Source organism: Phoenix dactylifera, chromosome 6 (assembly GCF_051530095.1).
Source record: "Phoenix dactylifera cultivar Ajwa chromosome 6, Ajwa_hap1_PhDact_Kaust_v1.1, whole genome shotgun sequence".
Classification (NCBI taxonomy): domain Eukaryota; kingdom Viridiplantae; phylum Streptophyta; class Magnoliopsida; order Arecales; family Arecaceae; genus Phoenix; species Phoenix dactylifera.
Window position 1 is genome coordinate 24,422,610 of NC_143195.1, and position 21,634 is coordinate 24,444,243.

General features: G+C 39.8%; 1 pseudogene across 1 annotated transcript; it reads left to right on the top strand.

Annotated features, from left to right (window-relative positions):
- The first annotated feature begins 1,760 nt into the window (after window positions 1-1,760).
- LOC149753367 (short-chain dehydrogenase TIC 32, chloroplastic-like) lies at window positions 1,761-17,966 on the top strand (annotated as a pseudogene). The gene is made up of 8 exons (XR_016395657.1): window positions 1,761-1,793; window positions 4,908-5,152; window positions 5,324-5,403; window positions 8,047-8,209; window positions 8,361-8,439; window positions 9,965-10,049; window positions 12,102-12,148; window positions 17,667-17,966. The product of XR_016395657.1 is annotated as a short-chain dehydrogenase TIC 32, chloroplastic-like (transcript).
- Window positions 17,967-21,634: the final 3,668 nt, after the last annotated feature.

Here is a 21,634-nt window from a genome sequence, read left to right on the forward strand (position 1 = left end):
AGGACAAGAAAAGAAAGTGTGCAAACTTGTTAAATTCCTGTATGGATTAAAACAAGCACCTAAGCAATGGCATGAGAAATTTGACAAACACATGATCACAAATGGATTTAAAATCAATGAATGTGATAAATGTGTTTATGTCAAAAATGATAGCCAAGCCTATGTCATTGTTTGCCTCTATGTGGATGATATGATCATTCTGGGTAGTAATAATGAAATCATTAAAACTACCAAGAGAATGCTATCCAGTAAGTTTGACATGAAGGATTTAGGTGTTGCAGATGTTATATTAGGAATTAAGATTTCTAAAACATCTGATGGACTTATATTATCTCAATCTCACTACATTGAGAAAATACTTGAAAAGTTCAACAAACAAGATAACAATGTAGCTAGAACACCTGTTAACATAAACCTTCATTTAGCCAAAAATACTGGAGAGTGCATTTCTCAAGTGGAATACTCTTGTATAATTGGTAGTCTAATGTATGTCATGAATTGCACTAGACCCGATATAGCATACTCAGTTAGCAAATTGAGTAGATATACGAGTAATCCTGGAGTTGATCATTGGAAGGCAATTATTAGAGTGCTTAGATATTTGAGATACACTCTAAACTTTGGTTTGCACTATACAAGATATCCAGCTGTACTTGAGGGATACAGTGATGCAAACTGGATATCTGATACCAAAGATACAAAATCCACAAGTGGTTATGTATTTACACTTGGTGGTGGTGCCGTGTCTTGAAAATCCTCTAAGCAAACATGTATTGCAAGATCCATAATGGAATCTGAATTTATTGCTTTAGATAAAGTAGGAGAAGAAGCAGAGTGGCTTCGACATTTTCTAGAGGATATTCCAATATAGCCAAAACCTGTGCCAGCAATATGTATACATTGTGATAGCCAATCAGCAATAGGAAGGGCACAGAGTAATATGTATAATAGTAAATCTCGACATATCCGTCGAAGACATAATACCATAAGGCAATTGCTCTCAAATGGAATTATATCGATAGATTATATAAAGTCGAAAGAGAATCTTGCGGATCCGCTTACTAAAGGTTTAACTAGAGAGCAAGTAAATTGCACATCGAGGGGAATGGGATTAAAGCCTATAATTAAAGAGTCATCATAATGGCAACCCACTCTAGTTGACTGGAGATCCCAAGATCTAGGTTCAAAGGGACAATCGAATTATGTGTGGCTTAACATAAGCACTAGGAAGACAAAATCTCCAACCTATTCCTAAGATTAACTAGTGCTGCCTGCAGCGTTTATAATTAAGGGTAAGCTTCGCTTTTAATGAACTCTTATATCTTGAAAATCTAAGTGGGATATAGCAGGATATTCCTAATAAGTGTCACCTATATGAGTGTGAAGGGGCCGCTTCTATGAGAATTTTTATAAGGCTGAATTCTCTAGAGCACTCATGAATACCAGGATTGTTCAGGGCCAAAATGAACACAATCATGAGAACTAACTGTGTTAGAAAAGAGACTTTGTGAAGTCTATTTGATTCGATTTACTTAATCAGCTGAATAGTTCAAGACATCTTGTTCACTATTTAGCTAGTAAATCCGATAGCCTTTCACTAGAGAAGGTTCGAGGCCAAAAGCTACCTATCTCGATGCAGAATCTTTTCGCAATGTACTCTCTTAAGTGTCTGCATTAACATTTACATGCATTCAGCCAATTTTCTATTCATGTGGGGGATTATTAGACTATAATAGGTGAATGAGAAAATAGGCTGCAAAATGACCCACTTGAAAGGGTGCTTCTTAGAAGAGGTATGTCTCTTCAAAAGAGTTGCATCTTTTCATTGTATCTTTGTATGGATGTATCTTTTCATTTAAAAGACATGACTATTAGCATGAAAGACATAACTATTCATAGGGATGTGTCTATTCATTTGAATAGAAAAGACATGTCTCTTCACTTGGTGTCTATTCTGAAAAGTCACATGAACTCTATAAATAGAGCCTTCCTCTAACCATGCTAAACACCGAATTTTTCCAATTCATCTAGTTATCTCATTCTAGATTTCTTAGAGAACATAAGTGAGTTCATTCAAAGAGAGTACCAAAACTCAGTTTTCGTACAAACAAATTGGTGTGCTCCTTTTGTTTGTGAAGATCATTGTATCCTGGGAGGCAGATGCTCATGAGATCCAAAGCACCTGTGTGGAGGGCGAAATCTATCTTAAGGACATAGTGTCAAACACTAGCCTTGATCTAATATAGTTGAATCTTCATTTGAGGTCAGATTTATTTATTCATATATTTATTATTCAATTTATTTTATAAATTCACAATACACACAAACAACACTTTGTTCTATTCTGTATAAGTTACATCTAAACTTTCATACCAAGGATTTGGAAGCAGCGCACAAAAATTATATTTGTATTTTATTATTTTATTTTTGGATTTTTTTGCATGAATATCCTTCTAAATATAGGATCTTACGTGAATACCCTTCCAAAATTGATATTTGCATATATACCCTTATAAAACTTTATTATTGTACAAATATCCTTAATATAGCGGTTGTTGGTGTTAAAAAAATTATATTTATATTAATTAAAAATAAAATTAAAATTTGAAATGGCGCCTCTCCCTTCTCACAACACAACCCCCCCCCCCCCAACCCTCCCCTCCCCAGCCCCACGACCCCCCCGACCCGACCCGGCACCCCCCGGACGGCGCCCGGCTTCCCCGCCCCACCCTCTCTTGCTTGTTATCACAAAGCAAACTCATTTCTCTGAGCTTTTGCTGGATTTTAGGTGGCTTTGTGCAGCCTTTATCCTGATTTTGTTTCTCTTTTTCTGTTTCCATTACCACCAACTCGATTAGTGCTGTTAAAGCCACCTACTTAGCATCATTTCTGGTCCTTAGACAAGCCACCTTCTTTCCAACTCAAACCAGCAGTCCTCTCTCTCTCCCTCCCCCCCCCCCTCTCTCTCTCTCTCTCTCTCTCTCTCTCTCTCTCTCTCTCTCTCTCTCTCTTCTGGGCCCAAGAGATTCTGAAGCAGAGCACAGCTGTGTGGAGCTCCTGTTGGGGAAGCCGGGCACCGCGGCGGCGGCGGTGGAGGGGGGGGGGGTGTTGTGCGGAGGGGGAGGGAAGGGGATAGTAGGGCACTGTTGGGGAAGCCGAAGCAGGGCGCGGGGGGGGGGGGGGGGGGGGGTGGAGGGGTTTGGAGGTTGGGAGGGAAGAGTAAGGGTAATAACGTCATTTTAAATTTTTATTTTATTTTTAATTAATATAAATGTGATTTTTTTTAACACCATTAGAACAACCGTTATATTAGGGATATTTGTACAAAAACAGAGTTTTACGAGGGTATAAATGCAAATATCAATTTTAAAAGGATATTCACGCAAAATTCGATATTTAGAAGGGTATCCATGCAAAAAACCTTTTTTTTTTCAGTCTACTGAATTAACTGCACGATGCATGCTCTTGGCTAGAGGCGGCAATCGGGTCGGGTCAGGCATAAACAGGTCGGGTCAGATACCAATCGGGTCAAAAAATTATAAACCTGAACCCGACCTGTTTAATAAACAAGTCAGAAATTACAACCTGAATCCGACCTGTTTAATAAACAGGTCACCTGATCCGACCCGTTTAAGACCCGTTTAAGAAAAAAAAAAGAAAAAAAGATGGGGGCCGGCGGGATGGGAGGGGAAGAGACTCGAGAGAGAGAGAGAGAGAGGAAGAGGAGAGACCGAGAGAGAGAGAGAGAGAGGAGAGACCGAGAGAGAGAGAGAGAGAGGCAGTAGGGTAAAGGAGAAGAAAAAAAACTGCTCATCTTCTTCCCCGATCGGCCTCCCTCGCCACGGCTGCGCCCGAGCCGCCACCCCGCACCGCCCGCGGCGTCCCCGCTGCGCCCGAGCCGCCACCCCGCACCGCCCGCGGCGTCGCCGCTGCGCCCGAGCCGCCACCCCGCACCGCCCGCGGCGTCGCCGCTGCGCCCGAGCCGCCACCCCCGCACCGCCCGCGGCGTCCCTGCTGCGCCCGAGCCGCCACCCCGCACCACCCGCGGACTCCGCCTTGCCGCGTCTCCGACGACCTCGACGCCGTTGGATCTGGAATAAGGCTTCTTCGGAGCCGTCGATTTGGAGGAGGAAAAAGGGTGGAGGAGAGGGAGGAGGAGGAGAAGGGCGAGAACCATCGATTTGGAGGAGGAGGAGGAAGGGTGGAGGAGGAGGAGGAGGAGGAGAAGGGCGAGAACTGTCGATTTGGAAGAGGAGGAGAAAGGATGGAGGAGAAGAAAGAGGAGAGAATAGCCATGGGGAGGTGGACTTGAGGTTCGGAGGAGAGGAGACTCGGGGAGGGGCTGAGGGAATAGAGCTCGGCGGCGCCATTTCAATGTTTCACAAACCCTAAATCCTAATTCTAAAATCGAGCTGAATCGGGCTGAGTGAATCGGGCCTAGACAGTGAAATCGGGCTATGGAGTGAAATCGGGCCTAGGCGGAGAGTTGGGCCGGCTCTGGACTTTATCTTGTGGGTTATAACTCTCATCTATCAGCCCAATAGTTAAACGGGTTAAACGGATTAAACGGGTCAGACATCTAAAACCCGTATCCGACCCAATTAATAAACAGGTTAAACGGGTCAACCTGTTTACGACCCGAACCTGTTTACGCCAAACCCAAACCTGTTTATGGCGGGTCGAACACGGGTCGGGTTGGCGGGTCGGGTCCTATTTTGCCACCCCTACTCTTGGCTGCTTATTACTAGCTAGGAATTTCACCACAGTTCTCTGGTACTTGATAGGTAATTGAGTTGCCTAATTTTGTTGGACAGTAGAAATTGAATATGTCATTGATCCTTTTTTAGTGTTTTCCAGCATGAGCACTTTATTTGTATTTTCAAATCCCACTAGTAGCTCCTAATCAGACATTTATCACAGAAGCATCAAGTGGAATTGGTGCCGAAACATGCCGGGTTCTCGCGTTGCGTGGTGTACATGTAATAATGGCAGTCAGGAATCTATCTACTGGTTCTGGTGTCAAAGAAGCAATCATGAAAGAAATTCATACTGCTAAAATTGATGTCATGGAGCTAGATCTCAGCTTGATGGCATCTGTTAGAAAATTTGTAGAAAATTTCAATATTCTGAATCTCCCACTGAACATCCTCATGTAAGACATGTTTAAAGATAGAAATATGGGTTGCAATAATTATTCATTGTATTTGTCTAATAATTCATGAAACTTAGTGCCGATTTTCTTTCTTATCCATATGTCTTAAACTTGCTGAGATTCAATAGCTATGCCGATTGAAAAATGACTTTTTTGTCTATCTTTTTGAAGCAACAATGCAGGAATTGCGATGGCTCCATTCATGCTTTCCGGGGATGGCATTGAGCTGCATTTTGCAACAAACTACTTAGGTTTTGCCTCACTATTTCAGTCACTAAATGATATTGTTCATTCTGTTTTATGAAACTTATAAATTTTTAATTGGGACATAAATGACAGAAGAGTTTACAGGATTGATGTGACATCACAAGAATATGGAAATATACAAAAAAATTATATATTGCAAGAACTATAAAGTGGACGAAAGAAAGAATTAAAGTTTCTCCCCTAAAATGCAGTAGGATTAAATAGTTATTCTGCAATTATGTCATCAGCCACCTTATAATGACATGATAGAGAATGTTCCATTTTCCAGTTCATAAGAATATTTGTTCTTTTTATTGATTGTCATGGTAAAAAATCTATGCTCTGACCCTCTTATCAAAGTCCAAGAGAATCTCCTGCTGTTGACCAGGAGAGCAATGTTCAGAGAACCAGAAGAATCATAAAATCTTCCAACTTTTCAGTTCTAACTACTATGTCTTCCTGAAATATTATTTATATAAAAATGTTGCATATCATCCAGTTCTCATTCTTGTTTGTGGTAATGATTTAATCTCAGTAGGCTACGGACGATCAAAACCTAATGACGTAAAACCGTCCTGTCACAATGACTTTCAGTTGACTTGTTATGTTTGCAAGCCTCCTTGAGCATTATTGACATAATTCATACTTAGAAATTTTTATTGTGCGACTTGACCATACCCTATCCATACCTTTTTGGGGCCTAAAATTTCAGGTTTATATCATTTGTTACCATTAGCTTTTCCAAAATCATTTCCCACAACTTCCATCCATGTCATCTCAGGTCTTCCTCTCCCCTTCTTCTAAATTTCGACATGAAGTCTATTTTGCTCTTCTTGCTGTCACTTTGGATATTTTCGTGACATGTGCCATGCCATTTCATTCTATTTTCCATTTTTTAACTAATCCCTATCTTAAATCTCAATTTGTGCAACTCTAGTGCTTCCTTTAGTTTCCTGTTTTGTTTGCTAAATTCATCTAATGTACTTGGGCCTCTTTATCATGGTGCAATGTTATGAATCTTACAGCATTGCAAATTTAGTTTTCTTACAAAATCGTATCATAAGCTTCAAAAGGTTGCCCTGGTTACACAACATCCTAGAAGCATCTTTGCACTTCATCATCCACCTTGGTATTTTTCCTGGTCCAAGATAACAAAATATAATCATACAAGGTTTTCTCTTAGTTAATATCTTTTGACTTATTTATTTTATTTTGCCAATAAAACTGCAGTCCATGTACTCCACTTAAGTTCTACTAGTGTTCAGCACTTTATTCCAGTGATTTCTTTCATTTGCTTAAATTTGTATACAAGCTTGCTCTCATCTCATCAATAAGCATGCTGTCATTGCAAATCACATATACGTTGATACCTGTTGTTGTATATGTCTATTTATCATAGGTGAAGAGTATATGGATGAAAGGACAATCCTTGGTGTAAGCACAATGCAACTAGAAACTCAGTTCTCTTGCTATATCTACTTGTAAAAATTTTCACCTTTTAATTATACATGCCTTTAACAATTTCAATATAACCTTTAAATAAATTGTTCCATAACACATCAAAATCATATCAAGAGAGAGGTTTCAAAGTCAATTATAATCATGTTCTTTTGAAACCTTTAAACCATTTAAACCACAATCATGAGAAAATGTGTACATATACTCCTTAGAGAGAAGCGGATAATTGTACAAAAAAAAAGAGAATCAGATAATTTACCAAAAAAAGAGAGGAGTGAATATAGAAAGTATTGTTGCCGAGATTTATCTTTTTCTAAATATTCTTGTCATTCTTCCATTTACATTTCTACTTGAACCAGAGGAAGGGCCAATTTCTTGGGCCCATTTGGCACAATAAGGACCAATTCGGGCCCAAATTGGCACCAAAACCACAAACCGTCCCAATTCGTAGTCGGTACAATGCATTACCGACAGCCTTAGGCGATTTGGTCCAGTATTGTATACCTTGGTACAAACTTTAATTCAATTTTGTTGTGCCTTTTTCTTTGTTCGCTTCATTTTTTATTTTATTACTCATGTATTCCCTCTAGCTTGGTTCCTTTAATTCATTTCATTGAAATAACTTTTCTATTTTACTTTAATCTCAGCATCTTTCCATTTATCAACAAAATCTTCTTACCTTCATGCTTAATGTGTTAAACTGTGTTGTAATATGATTATACAATATATTGGTTCTATATGTTTTCATCTTTGTAAAGTTTGGTTGGTATGCTTACGACCTTGGAGTTTACATCACGTCTGTCTACATACACCACATGCATAAATATGTAACATGCATATGATTTGTTTAATAAAATTTCATATTCTACGTTCTATGCATATTTCATGCATCCAGCCTGCTTAACTTTCAGATGAGGTCCTTTGGTTGGAGGTTTCCTAATACTGGGGTAACTAATATAGAAGACATGAACTCACTTAAAATGATAAAGCCATCTCCAGTAGGGTGAATTATATGGTATCATAGCCAAATACATTTGTGTGTCATATTGTCTACTTTATAATAAAGCTTCCTTCATACTAGAGGGGCACAGTTGTGATCCTATAAAGTTTGTACATAAGGTAGACCTGCAATTATACACAATAGCTTGCTTTGAAGCAGAAGATTAATGAGACATCTTGTCATCTTGCAGGTCATTTTCTTTTGACAAATCTTTTATTGGAAAACATGAGAATTACATCCCGCACAAGTGGTATAGAAGGAAGAATTGTTATTGTGTCTTCTGAATCTTACAAGCTTACACATCATGAAGGAATTCGTTTTGACAAAATCAACAATTTGAGAAGTTTATGAAGGTCCTTTTAAGTTTTTGAAGATCATTTTCCGGTTAGTTAATCACTGATATTAAAGTGGATGAGTGATTTCCTATAACTAGTTTTGACATACCATTGCATATGTTAGGAGAATTACAAATTAAATAATTTGGATCCTGTTTTCCCTTTCTAGGTACTATAGTTTTCTTTCTTACGGACAATCAAAGCTTGCCAACATATTGCATGCTCATGAGCTTTCTAATGATCTTCAGGTATTTTTTTCTCTTTAAATACTGAAGAATGTTATACATATGCAGTGAATATTACTGAGGGAAAACTACTTTTTCAAAAGTTTTCTTTGTATATATTTTATGACAATGGTTTAAAAGTGAAGCGAATAGTGTTGGTGTAGGAATATAAAAATATTCAAAAAAAATCATGGGTTAGTGTCGCTGTTACTTGTCTAAATCAGTTTTACAGCAGAAATCTAGAGTCAAATTAATGCTCTTGGAAGTTGGAAAGTTAGTTAGTAATTTAGTCTTGTTCTCTGTGAAAGTTATGGGAAATGTAGTGTCTAGTCTTCTAAGTTGAATGTATTAAATGTTGGCGTCTTATGTTGATAAAATGCCAAATACAAAGTTTATGTTGATAAAAGAAGATCCCAAAATTTTAAGGAAGGTGATATGGTCACGGTTTACTTGCGAAAGGAACGGTTTCCGGCTGGCACATATTCAAAACTCAGCAAGAGAAAGATTGGCCCCTACAAAATTCTCAAGAAAATCAATGATAATGCCTATGAAGTTGCTTTGCCAGATCATTTGGGTACAGACTCTACCTTCAATGTTTCAGATTTATATCACTACCATGGTCCTAATGACGAAATAGCTGACGCCATTAACTCGGGCGAGCTCTGTCCAAGGAGGAGGGACTGATGCAAATAGTATTGGTGTGGGAATATTCAAATATATATAAAAAAAATCATGGGTTAGTGTTGTTGTTATCTGTCTAAATCAGTTCTACAACAGAAGTCTGGAGTTAAATTAATACTCTTGAAAGTTGGAAAGTCATTAATTCAGTCTTGTTCTCTGTGAAAGTTATGAAAATGTAGTGTCTAGTCTTCTAAGTTGAATATATTTAATATTGGTGCCTTTTAGGCTGACTAGAGTAAACACATTTTATTTCCAATGTAAGTCCATTATTAAGGTGATTGCTTTTGTGTCTATATAAAGAACTTGTAAGGGACATGTAAGGAATACAATGGAATTAATCTACAACAACTTTTCTAGACAGAACTCAATTCTTTTCTTCACAAGTCTTTTTCCCTTGATTTCCCTTCAAAAAATCTGGGGAGTATCTTTAAAGTGATCCATTTACTTTTCTTACTCTGATTTACTTTAAAAAGGTCTAGTTCATTTCAACATTCCAATGAATTAGCTAATCATACCTTCCATTATGCTTCCTCCGTTCTTTACTATTGATTTACTGTCCCCTTTTTCCAATAATACCTTATGCCAGCAAAACAAGTGCCATTTTTTCCTGGGCAATTCTCAGCTATCTTATCTCAGACAGCAGTCACCCTTCTAACCAGATGTTCTCGCTGATTTGGTGCAAAAGGTGGTCTTTCATCTTTCAGGGACAGGATTTGCAGTACATAAGCCACACATATTTTCCATTTGAAGCATGACACATGAGCTTAGAAAGCCTCTTGCTGTCTGATATTTGCATCTAATTAGCATCCTGTTTTATCTTATATATTGAATTGTTTGACAATTACTGCCTCTTTATTTTCATAAACAGGAACAAGAGATAGAAGTTACAGTTAATTCACTTCATCCAGGGTCTATTACCACCAATATATTGCGGCATCGGAGTTTTTTGAATGGTATATTACCCTTTTTTTAATTTTTGGTTCACTTGCTATTATGATTTATTCCTTTATCATGTGCTATAATCTGGATTTAGGACAATGAAAGGAAGCAAGTTGCTATGTTTTCTCCCAAGGATCGCCATGTAAATGTTCTTGCTATCAGAAATTGACAATTTTGAAAAAGTAAAAATTCTTAGCCTCTTATTTTGTTGAACTTGAGATGAAAAACTTTTCTCTCGCATTCTCTTTTTATGTTTGCTTGACCTGATCATGATCTCTCTCCCATTCATGCCGTACCAAGTGTCATCTCTCTCTCTCTCTCTCTCATTCTCATTCTCTCTCTTCCTCACTCACACATCCACACACTATCTTTACATAAATGACTTCTATGGGGCAGGCATGCATTACATGGCTTTTCATGGAAGGTGAGGAACATATATAAAGGACCAAGAAGTTTCTTCATTGATCAAAAAAGAGAAGCTTGTATTTCTTGTGTGATGTGACAAGGCCCACCCACAGTATCAAGTTCTTGTGCTGGCTTGAGTCTATTGGACATTGTGTTATTCTCCCTTCATCAAGTCAAATTTCTTATCCATGTCTGCTTCGTAGTACTACGAATCTTATACCTAGAATAATATACCTAGACTTATACCCTTAGTTGGTATAAGTCTGATACTCGATGTGTCAAACCCTGTATTAAACAAACATTTGTGAAGCTAGCAGTCAGTGAGCTTATTAGATCCTCTCTAGACACACTCAAGGATAAAGGAATTGAGAATTTCTTTTCCAAACTGCTTTTCATGTAGTTGAGGAGGTTGACCACCATCCATAGTTTTCCTCCAAGATTAGCGAGTCCACTACAAGCTTTGCATAATTGAAAAATTGAATTCTTTTCGAATATCCTAGATCATTAACAACTCAAAAACATGTTGAAGGTTTATTTGAAAATAGACCTCTTTGATGTTTTATATATGTGAGAGTCTAAAAAGAAGCTAATTAGATGTGGATTAACTTGGTATTTTCTGATCTAGAGTGAGTACTTTGATCATCATCATCGAAGCCTTTTACCATCAAACTGGCTATAGAGCCAAAACTATTTAAATTGAGAAGCCTTGATGGAAGGATTGATCAAATTCTGCAATCAGTTATCAGTTGGATAACAACCCTCTAAAATTGGTGTTGTATTCCTGGCCAAGGCAAATCTCAGCAACAAAGGAGCTCACCACAAAACTTTTAAGGCTCGTTAGGAGGCTGACAGATTTATCTTACTGGTCACCATTTTAAGTTATTTTAAATAGCAATCCTACCCTAGACTTGGAAAAGAGTCTAAATGAAGATGGAAGATTGTGACTTTTGATATGGTGAGCTGTTTTCATCTCCACACAAATGAACCAAAGAGCCAAATGAAACACTGCCCCAAGCGAGTGGCACTTTAGTTATGAACCAAAACATCTGTCTCATCATTATCCACTCAATAAGCTGGTTGGGCTGCTCATTATGTATCATAATTTTAGCATTATAATTTATAAGTTCGACCTCCTTATTCTTACTTTCCTGAGTATTATTAGTGGAATGTCATGATACGTGTAAACTCGTGACCTTGAAAATATAGGCGCTGCAAATATTTGCATTATTCTCAAAAAATTTCTTAATTAGATTATTTTCGGTTCATCTATAGCAATATGATTAAATCCTTTACAGATTCGAACTTTTAGTTGGAATCACATAAATATATTTGCAGATAACGGAGTTGAGAGCACCTATTTATAAGTTTGGCTATAAAATGTATTTTGTGAACTTCATTAGTTTTCCACTGAGGGCTGATTCTCCTACTAAACGTATAAATGGCAGATACATACCCCATAAAAGTACAGCAGATAGATACCCCAAACCACAATAAAATAATAGGAAGACTAATACCACATCAACCATTCAAACTCAATTATATCATATTTTCAATATCAATTTGTTTTTCAATCTCGTCTCTTGTGATTTGGCACTAAGGATGTGACCTGCATCAGCGAGAAACTTAAATGCTAATATTTTGGTCCTTTTTGTCTGTCACAGGTATTGTCCCTGCACTTGGTAAATATGTGATGAAAAATGTTCAACAGGTAAGTGGAGTAGACTTTGCATGTCCTTTTCTTATGTTGAATGCTATGGTTACATCATGTCAGTACATGGCTACATGCCATGCTGGTAAGTAATATCTCTATTAGGATACTGGGGTAAATGTTTGATCTATATAGTTAAAAGAGATGTACGCTAGATGAAATGGATTTCTTGCACTTCATACTATTGTATATTTATACAAAAAATTCTTGTGTTAGGTAGGATAACAAGGGTGGTTTGTATGCTTGGATTACAACAAAATGTTGTATGCCAGGTTGTGGATATGTTGAAAACAATAAGGGATAAATTCCATTTATTAAAAATTGCCATTACTAACACAATTGGGCAATAGACTATATAAACACAAGGGCAACTGTCTCCAATAAAAAAAAGGTTACACTTTAGTTACAAGAACTCATTAGTACAAATTTAGATTATCATTTTTTACCTTAAAGGCATAGATCAATTACAAAAACACCTCTAGGCTTATGGAAACCAGATTTAATTTTTTTTATGTAAAGAGGATATAGATATACACACACACATATATATAAAAAAAACAATATTACACTGGGATAGGTTCTGAGTTGTGAAAGAAGGCAGAAAGGAAGGGTAGAAAGGAAAAAGTGTGGGCAAGGTTTGGAGAAACCTACAAGGTCAATTCCTCAGCTCTTTAAAATTCATTTGACTAGGGTGTATACCTAGTAGCCAAACAACAATTTACCCTTGTTGGTCATGGCAGACCTCTTGGGAATTATTAAACAAGTAAATTGGTCCATGTTGACTTAGTCAAGGCCTGTTAACATTAGATAGCTGTGCATTAAACCCCCAAAACACACCTATACATGATAAAATCATCATCAAATCAACTGCATTCAAAAATTAGATGGTAAGTTGTAACTGTTAAGATTAATTCACATAGATGAGCAAATGATATTATATAGTCAAGTCCCTCCTTCCAACTAGAATTATTTAAGAATGACCTAGAATTGACAAAGACTACATAAATGAATTTAAAGAAATAAAGAAACATATGTAAAAGGACAGTGAAAATCCAAATAATAAATAAACACTATCATCTATCATCAAATTCAGTCGGTTTTGGCCGAAGCTGGCTGCAAAGTGGTAAAACTGGCCAAAATTGGACTAAAACTGATCAGTTCCTGACTGAAATTGGTGACAATCAAAACTCGTCATCATTTTTGACTCAGTCTCAGCCAAAAGAATCTATTTTGACCTGAACTTAAAACCTTGGTATGATAGAAAAGCTGAAAGCATGACTTCTTTGGAAATGACAAATAAGCCACATAAGTTGTCTTCCAAATATCCATAATGAACACCAATTTGATATCATTTCCAGCACAAATTGAAAAGTTCCTGTGCCAATTTTGAAGTTTTAGCCATATCTTTATATCGTGGATTGCATGGGACAACCACCAGAGTTTGCATCTTGTAAATACCTCCTTGACCTTTGCTCATGTGAGACCACCTGCAAACTTGAGTAAAGGAAAGCTAATTCCTAGCCTTCCCTGTCAAGGATTTTGAGCTTCTAGGGAAAAGGGCACCAGAAGATGGCATCTAAGCCAAAGGAGCTGAGGCATGGCCATGAGTTGGTAGTGGGGACTTTCTTTTCCTTGCAATCTTCGTCATTTTCCTATTAGGTAAAATGACCTTGTCATTCTGCTTTTAATGCATAATATTTCTAAATTGGGAGAGAGAGGGAGAGGGAGAAGGCCGGTAGAGCACGACCCGACATGGCAGAGAGGGTGGCGGAGAGGAATAACAGGAGAGAGGAAAAGAGAGAGGCAGGTGGGAGGGAGAGGGAAAGGGAGAGTGGCAGATGGCCGGTGTAGAGCCATCAAGGGGCATGGAGGGGCGGAGGATAGGCTCCACCTTTCAGACTCCTATTTTGAACAAGAAAGAGGTTCCGAGTGGGGCTCTTTTTTTATTTTGAAAATTTTAAATAAAGTTAGTAACAGATCCCTGTTTTATTCGAAATAGGGGTTCGGAGATCAAAACCCCTCCTTCGCCCCTCCATGCCTCTCTGCGACCCTCTAGTAGCCTCAGCCGACCGTCCGCCACCCCCCATCTCTCTCTCCCTCTCCCTCCCTCCCCTTTTCTTTTCCTCTCTTTCCTTCTCCATCTCTCCCTCCTTCGCTATTTTCTCATTTTGAATGCTGAAACCATCCCAATCTGCCACCAATACGGATTGGTATGCCTCGAACCGGTCAGTTTGGGACGGTTTTGCATACCTTGGTTGAGGGGGACTGCTAAATTGGAAAGAATTGTTAACAACTATTATTATCACTTTTCTAAATTGGAAAGAACTATTAAAGCCTAACAAGTGGGACTGCTAAGAACAAAATATTTATTTTCTCAATGGGTGACATGATAAAATATTATATATAAATATTCATCATATTATCATTTATCTTCATTAAATATACTTATTTTTGTTTAGAACCTTACTAGTAAAGGTTAATATCTTAATGAATGTTAAAACTTGGAAGGTTATTGACAATACAAACAATTTTGACTTGATTTTTAGTTAAACCTCTACAATGATGCCCATGCTATTTTGGCATTATACATGTGATAGGAGGCAAAATGGATCATCCTATTCCGGCACGGAGTCACCCAATTCCGACCAAGCAAACCTCAGAGCCGAATAGGCTAAAGAGGCTTCCTCGACCGTAGGCGACGACCTTGACCAGAGCCAGGCCGAGCCGACCTCGCCAAGAGCCGAGCCGACCTCAGCTGCGCTCGAGGCCAGAGCCGACATCAGCCCACTAGAGGCCAGAGCTGACCTCGCCAAGCACACGTCGCGGCCTTCAAGCTTGCCCGACCTTGCCCGCAACCGTACCTAGCCACATCATGACGTGCCAACCAAGGGCCATGCCCTGCCACGCCTGTCAAGGGTCATATCCTGCCACGCCTATCAAGGGTCATACCCTGCCACGCCTGTCAAGGGTCACACTCCGCCGCACCTGCCGACACGCTATCTCCAGCTATTGGCCAGCTGATCACATCTCAGTTCAAGATTTCAGATAACAGTCGTCACCCTCATCTTATAAAAAAGAAGGTAGGGAAGGCCCTCGGTAAGCTTTTATAAGCTTCCACAAGCTACTACAAGCTATTTTGAGTTACAAGAGGCCATGAAAGATACTCAAAAAGTCCACAAAAAAGGCTCGGCTAACTTAGCCATTGGAGGGCATTCGCCAGAATTCCCAGCCAAGGCTTTGTGCAGGTACCCTGGAGCACAGGGAGGTGGCCATCTTTCTCCCTTCCGGCCGGTGTCTTCTTGGAGGTACCCCAGACCACCGGAGGCAGCCCTCTTTCTCGATCCCCGACTGGCGTCTCCTCGGCTCCCTTCCGGCGTGGTCGCCCTCAGGCCAAATTTCAACCACAACAATATGTAGAATAACCACTTAGATATACTATATTAGAAGTAAAGCTAGATGAAGGTTACAAGGAACAAGCAAATTGGTTTGAGTAATTTTTTGTCGTGTTATCTGAACTTATGGTGACTGGTTTCTTCTTCAGATCAACCATCATTGCCAATCCCGTGCCATATCAAAATCATGTTGGATCAAAATCATTTGACAATGTCTTTAAAGATCCATATTTCTGTATGAACTAGCCAAGGTTCACTATGGGATTGCATTATTGACTTCTAGCACATTGCAAATCATTTGGAGGTCATATAAAGTTGCAAGATCAAGTTAAACACTTGGAAGACTTGCAATCTTAAAATATCGATCAAAGAACCCAAGGATGAGTACCATGTAGCAGAAGAATCTAACATTAGAGCAATGGACTAGCCTATAGTGAGGATCCACACGAGCATGTGTTTGGGTCCCCAAATTGAGTGTTCATATCTTTGGTACTTAAGCAGGTCTTAGGACCCCAAATAATAACCTTCTAACTAGCTCTTTTGGGTGAGGTCCTAGGTCGTTACTAGTGGTATCGAAGCCTACCTAGCCGATGGACCATGTGAGTAGAGGACACTACAGCACATGCCCTTTTGGATTGGTCTCTTTTCCTGGCGACGATTCCAACACTTAAATAGGAGAATGTGTACTCTGTGTTGGAATGTTTTTAGTCCCACATTGGATATGCACTTGAGAGGTCTTAGGTACTTACGAGGGGTTAGAGATCCCAAATATAACCTTCTTCATAGCCCTTTTTTGGAGGTCCTAGATGGTCACAAATGATATCAAAGCCCTTTTGGGGCTATCCACAAGCTGATCATGGTATTTGTGATTGGACACATCATGTGACAAGGATGCTAGGGCTTAACTAGAAATAATATGGGAGCATCCGCATGAGCATGTATTCAATCCCTTATCAGATTGTGCATTAGGGAGGTATTGGGTACTTAAGCTGGACCAAGGATCCCCTTTTGGGCGAGGTCCCTCCTCCCAAGCAGGCCATTATGGTGTAGTCCACATCGAGCACAAACTATCATGCTAAAAAATACTAGCTTGTGTCTGCTAAAAAATACAAGCCTGTGTCATGTTGATTGGCTTGGTGTAGAGGAATACCAACTCATATAGACCATGCCGAACGAGGACGACTGATAGAGGTTGATCCATTTTGATAACCAGAGCACCATAGGGTGCATGCATGATTTGTTCCAGCAATAATTTGGTATAATACAACAGGATAGCATGGATTGGCAAGGAAGTCATATTCTAGTCAAATAGCATTTAATATTTATTAACTAATTTTGATGGTTACATCAAAATGATGAGAAGTTTCATATTGGTGGTTTTAGAGCATTTAGTCGGCATGAATACTTATTGCATGTCTCTCAGAAAATTGTAATGCACTAGGGTAAAGGATATGAAGGTTCATCTTGTATCAATATAAAAACATAGAATGGAAAAACAAACATTCAGGATATGCCGTACCGGCCCGAACCAAGCGGTATGGGGCATACCATACCATACCGGTTCGGTACCGGAACTCGGTACGGTTGGCGTACCGACAATTGGTACACCAAAAAAAAATTGTATACCGTACTGTATTGATACTATGCTAATGTAGCATCGATATGGGGTCAGGTATCGAGACGGCGAGCCTTGCATTCAATATTAGCCCTAGATACCTTTTCGTCTCCCACAAACTTCCCTTTATCATACAGTTGGAAGGCAGATCTCTCATGTATCTAGCATGATAGGTTGTTGACATCGTGCCTATCGCATTTGGGACATCAGTCTCTTTTATCATCCTCTCAATTCTAAGCATGCCCGTCAAAAAACCAAAACTAAGAAGATAGGGTGTGCTTCTTCTTGTAGTTTTCGCTTATAATCATAAAAATCTCAAAATTCATTAAGGCATTATACATTATAACTGATGAATATATGCTAGATTGCCACCTGAAATGTTTCTTCAAAGTGGTCCATCGCTCTAAGCTTGTCAATCAATGAAATATGATTGAGAACAGTAACTGGTTTGGTTTCATTTTTCTCTTAGCTTGAGTTGACAGCATGTCACCATGGTTTCATTTCTCTACAGGGTGCGGCCACAACATGTTACTTGGCATTGCATCCACAAGTCCAGGGAGTGAGTGGTAGGTATTTTGTTGACTGCAATGAAACCAAAGTTAAATCTCATGCTGCTGACACAAATCTAGCGAAGAAGTTATGGGATTTTAGCATGGGTTTGATTACTTAATGTGAGTATACTCATGTTATTGCTTTCTTTTCAAATGCTGGAAGCGGGATTTCTATAAATATTATAGATTTACTAGGAACACAAATTGGAGGAAAGGACTTCAACCATGGGCTTCGATAACTTTGTTTATATGTTGCATAATTTTCACATCCTGATTATGATTTATGTCAGGCTGCTGACTCCTTAAGCATTTTCCAGCAAAGTTGGTATATTAATCTGCAGATATTCTTAGTGATCATCACAGAGCCAGAATTACTCGTGCAAGCTATCTAAACACAACTTTGGTTCGACCACTATCTGGATAGCAAGACATCTTGCTGATTATTTTGAGACTTAAGCCCCTTACAAGGTCACCTGTCACGCCCCCACCCGTCACCCGGGTCCGGTACGCGACCGGCCGCATGAGCCCTAGAGCAGTGCCCTAAAGATCATGCAAGGCCTAAGATACACAAAAATTTCCAATAAATCCATAATTAATGTATTCAAACTAAACCAACTAAAATGTACTGATTTCTTACATAATTTCAAATGTCCATCAATAAAAGATATGCTGCTTCTACTATCTAGCAGTCAGACTCCTTGTCGATCTTATTTCTCGTCCCATCCGATGGACTCTACAAATTCAGTGCCTCTGAAAAAGAAAGTAAGAGTAGTATGAGCTTTTCCAGCCCAGTAAGAATCCCAACAGCCACACACAGTAATAATAATAAAATAATCAAAACATCAAATAAATGTCATTTCATCTTTTCAAAAGCTCAACAAACAACAAGTGGATATAATCAGTACATATACACAAATCCTTTTTTACATTATGTGATCCATTCCCGTATTACTCTGATTCCCAAGTTTTCAGACTTTTCACTTCTGGTTTTGGACTAACCAAGTTCATGACCCAGTCCAAGACTGCACAAATCCCACGCATAAGCTCGTGGCAGCTATCCCACGCGTAAGCCCGTGGAGGCTATCCTACGCATAAGCTCGTAGAGGCTATCCTACGCATAAGCTCATGGAGGCTATCCCACGCATAAGCTCGTGGCAGCTATCCTACGCATAAGCTCGTAGAGGCTATCTCATGACAAGGTTAGTCCAACCCATTTTACATGTCTAGTTTTACGTGTTTAATCACATTTCAATCACGTCACATATTTTCATAATTTCTCAAAATATGTTATTCCTTCCCAATTTAATTATTCCAATACTTTCATAATAAACAAAATGCACACCTCATAGTATCATACAAGCTCAAAAACAAATAGTAACATACTGATAAAATATATCCAAAGATAAATTCCATACATGCATAAATAGAGGTGCTCAGTTATAGGGATTCTTACAGAAATTTGTGGACTGACTCAAATACGGATCCGAATCACAACCTACGCGCTGGGGTGCTGAGTCTCCTGATCAAATCTCCTGGCACCGCCGACTCTTCCTCTACAACATCAATTATAAATCACAATTAAATTATTTAATATTTAAATATTCTAAACCATAATTCACATCTACTATGGGGTCCATCACCAGGTCCCCAAACATCTTAATCCCTCCAAATCTAGGGCAGTCGGGGTGGCCCGACTCCCACCCTTATACCACCGGTCTATGTCGTCGCCAGCCGTGGCCGCTGCCATGCCAGCGATGATGGCCGGTCCCGGTGAAGAGACCAAAAGAAAGGGATGATCCGTCCCTCTTCATGGTTGGGAATACATCTCCCTCCCTCAAATCCTTTTTGATCCAAGGGCAACAACCATGGTGGCTGTGCCCTCTCCTTCCCCAACCCGACAACACCACTGGCCGAACCATCGTCGGCCGCTTTTGCTGCAGTCGCCGGCGATGGTGGCTGGCCAAAGAAAGAGAGGAGAGAAGATCCCTCTTCTTCTCCTTCCCTTAGAACCGAAAGGGTCCTCCCCCTTTTCCTGCATTATTGACAGAAGGCAAGCATCCTCACAGCCACCGTGATGGTGGCTCGGCTCCCCACCCCCACCCGACAGTAGCCATGGTGGCCCACGATCGCCGCTGCCGTCGCCGCCGGTGGCCATCCGACGAGGGGAAGAGGAGGAGAGGATGGGATCCCGAGGAAGAGGACCTCGGATCCACCCTCCCTCATCACATACACAGCCTAGAAAACCCTCTCCGACCTTCATACGGACCCGACCAGCCCCACCGCCATGCATCTCGGCCATCCCGGCGGCCGGCGGCGGCCAAAAATTGGAAAGAAGAGGCCGAAATAGGGGTACGCTGTTTCGGGCCCTTCTCCGACGATTCACCGACCAACTCTTCACCCATACCACCCAAAATCCAGGAAATAAAACACAAAGGAAGGATTACCTCGGTCCGGCGGGGGGTTCCGGCGATCCTTCCGGCGAGAAATCGGAGGAGGAACCGTGAGCAACTCCCCTCGGATCCACGCTTCTTCATCCGTCGGAATCTTCGGCGAAGGGAAGTGGTCTTCCTCCGCGGCCGGCCAGATCTCGACGCTTGTCTCCTCTCCGGCATCAACCCCTCCGGCGACCTCCTCTCCAACGCCGCCACCCTCACCCCTCAACAACCCCCTCTTCCACGATCGTAAAAGAGGAGACGGGCCCGGTCTTTTCGGGCCGGCCCGTTTCTCTTTTTTTTGGGGGGGGTTCACATTCTCCCCTCCTAAAAAAAATTTCGTCTGCGAAATTTACGTACCTGTAATACCAAAGAGTTGAGGATGTTTGGCTTTTATTTCTTCCTCGAGCTCCCAAGTGGCCTCTCTTTTTGAGTGATTGCTCCATTGCACCTTTACATAAGGAATGGTCCGTCGTCGCAATACTAGATCCTTTCTATTCACAATCCGTACCGGGTACTCTTCATAAGTTAGGTCCTTATGCAGACTTATAGGCTCAAAATTTACCATATGGTTCAGGTCCGGAATATATTTTCTCAGCATTGAAACATGGAATACATTATGTACACCTGATAAGCTGGTGGTAGAGCCAAGCGATATGCTACTTCTCCAACTCTGTCCAAGATCTCGAATGGACCAACATACCTAGGGCTCAATTTGCCACGAACCCCGAACCTCATCACACCTTTAGTAGGAGATACTTTCAAGAAAACATAATTACCAACCTGAAACTCCAGTTCTCTTCTTATATTATCAGTATAACTCTTTTGTCTACTCTGAGCTATAAGGAGCCGTTCTCTGATCACTTTTATCTTATCCATAGTTTGCTGTACTATCTCTGGTCCCAGTACCTTTCTTTCTCCCACATCATCCCTGAGATCTCAAATAGTCTCCCTCTCGGAGTACCTACTCACAAGATTTTGACATACAAAAATCATAGCATCTCAAAACTTGATCTTTTCTATTTACCACACGTAGTAAGTTCTTTTGATCTCCTTCAAAAGAATTCCAAACTCCCAACCTTGGATTAAAATGCCATAATTATATCCCAAAGAAATTAATTTCTCTTGATTCTACATAGAGATCATAATTGGCTTAATAGAAATAGGAGAAATCTTTAGTATCAAATGCTCTTAATATTCTATAATCATTTTTCTTTTCTTAACTTTGTCTGTGATTAAATGATCAACCTTTATCCTAGGAAAATCGCAAATCTGTTCAAATAGGTATATTAACAATATCAGAGCTAGGAGTCGAAGAACTATGTTAAATCATTCCAGGCCCAAGCTTAATCATAGAGCTATCAATCTGTTAACGCTAAATTTGAGATGCCCCAAAATCCTTCTTAGAATTATCAAAAATAGGAGAGCCCACAACTACTTCCAGTAGGCAAAGAATCAACGACATTCTCCTTTACTAGAAAACTAGCTTAAGTCTT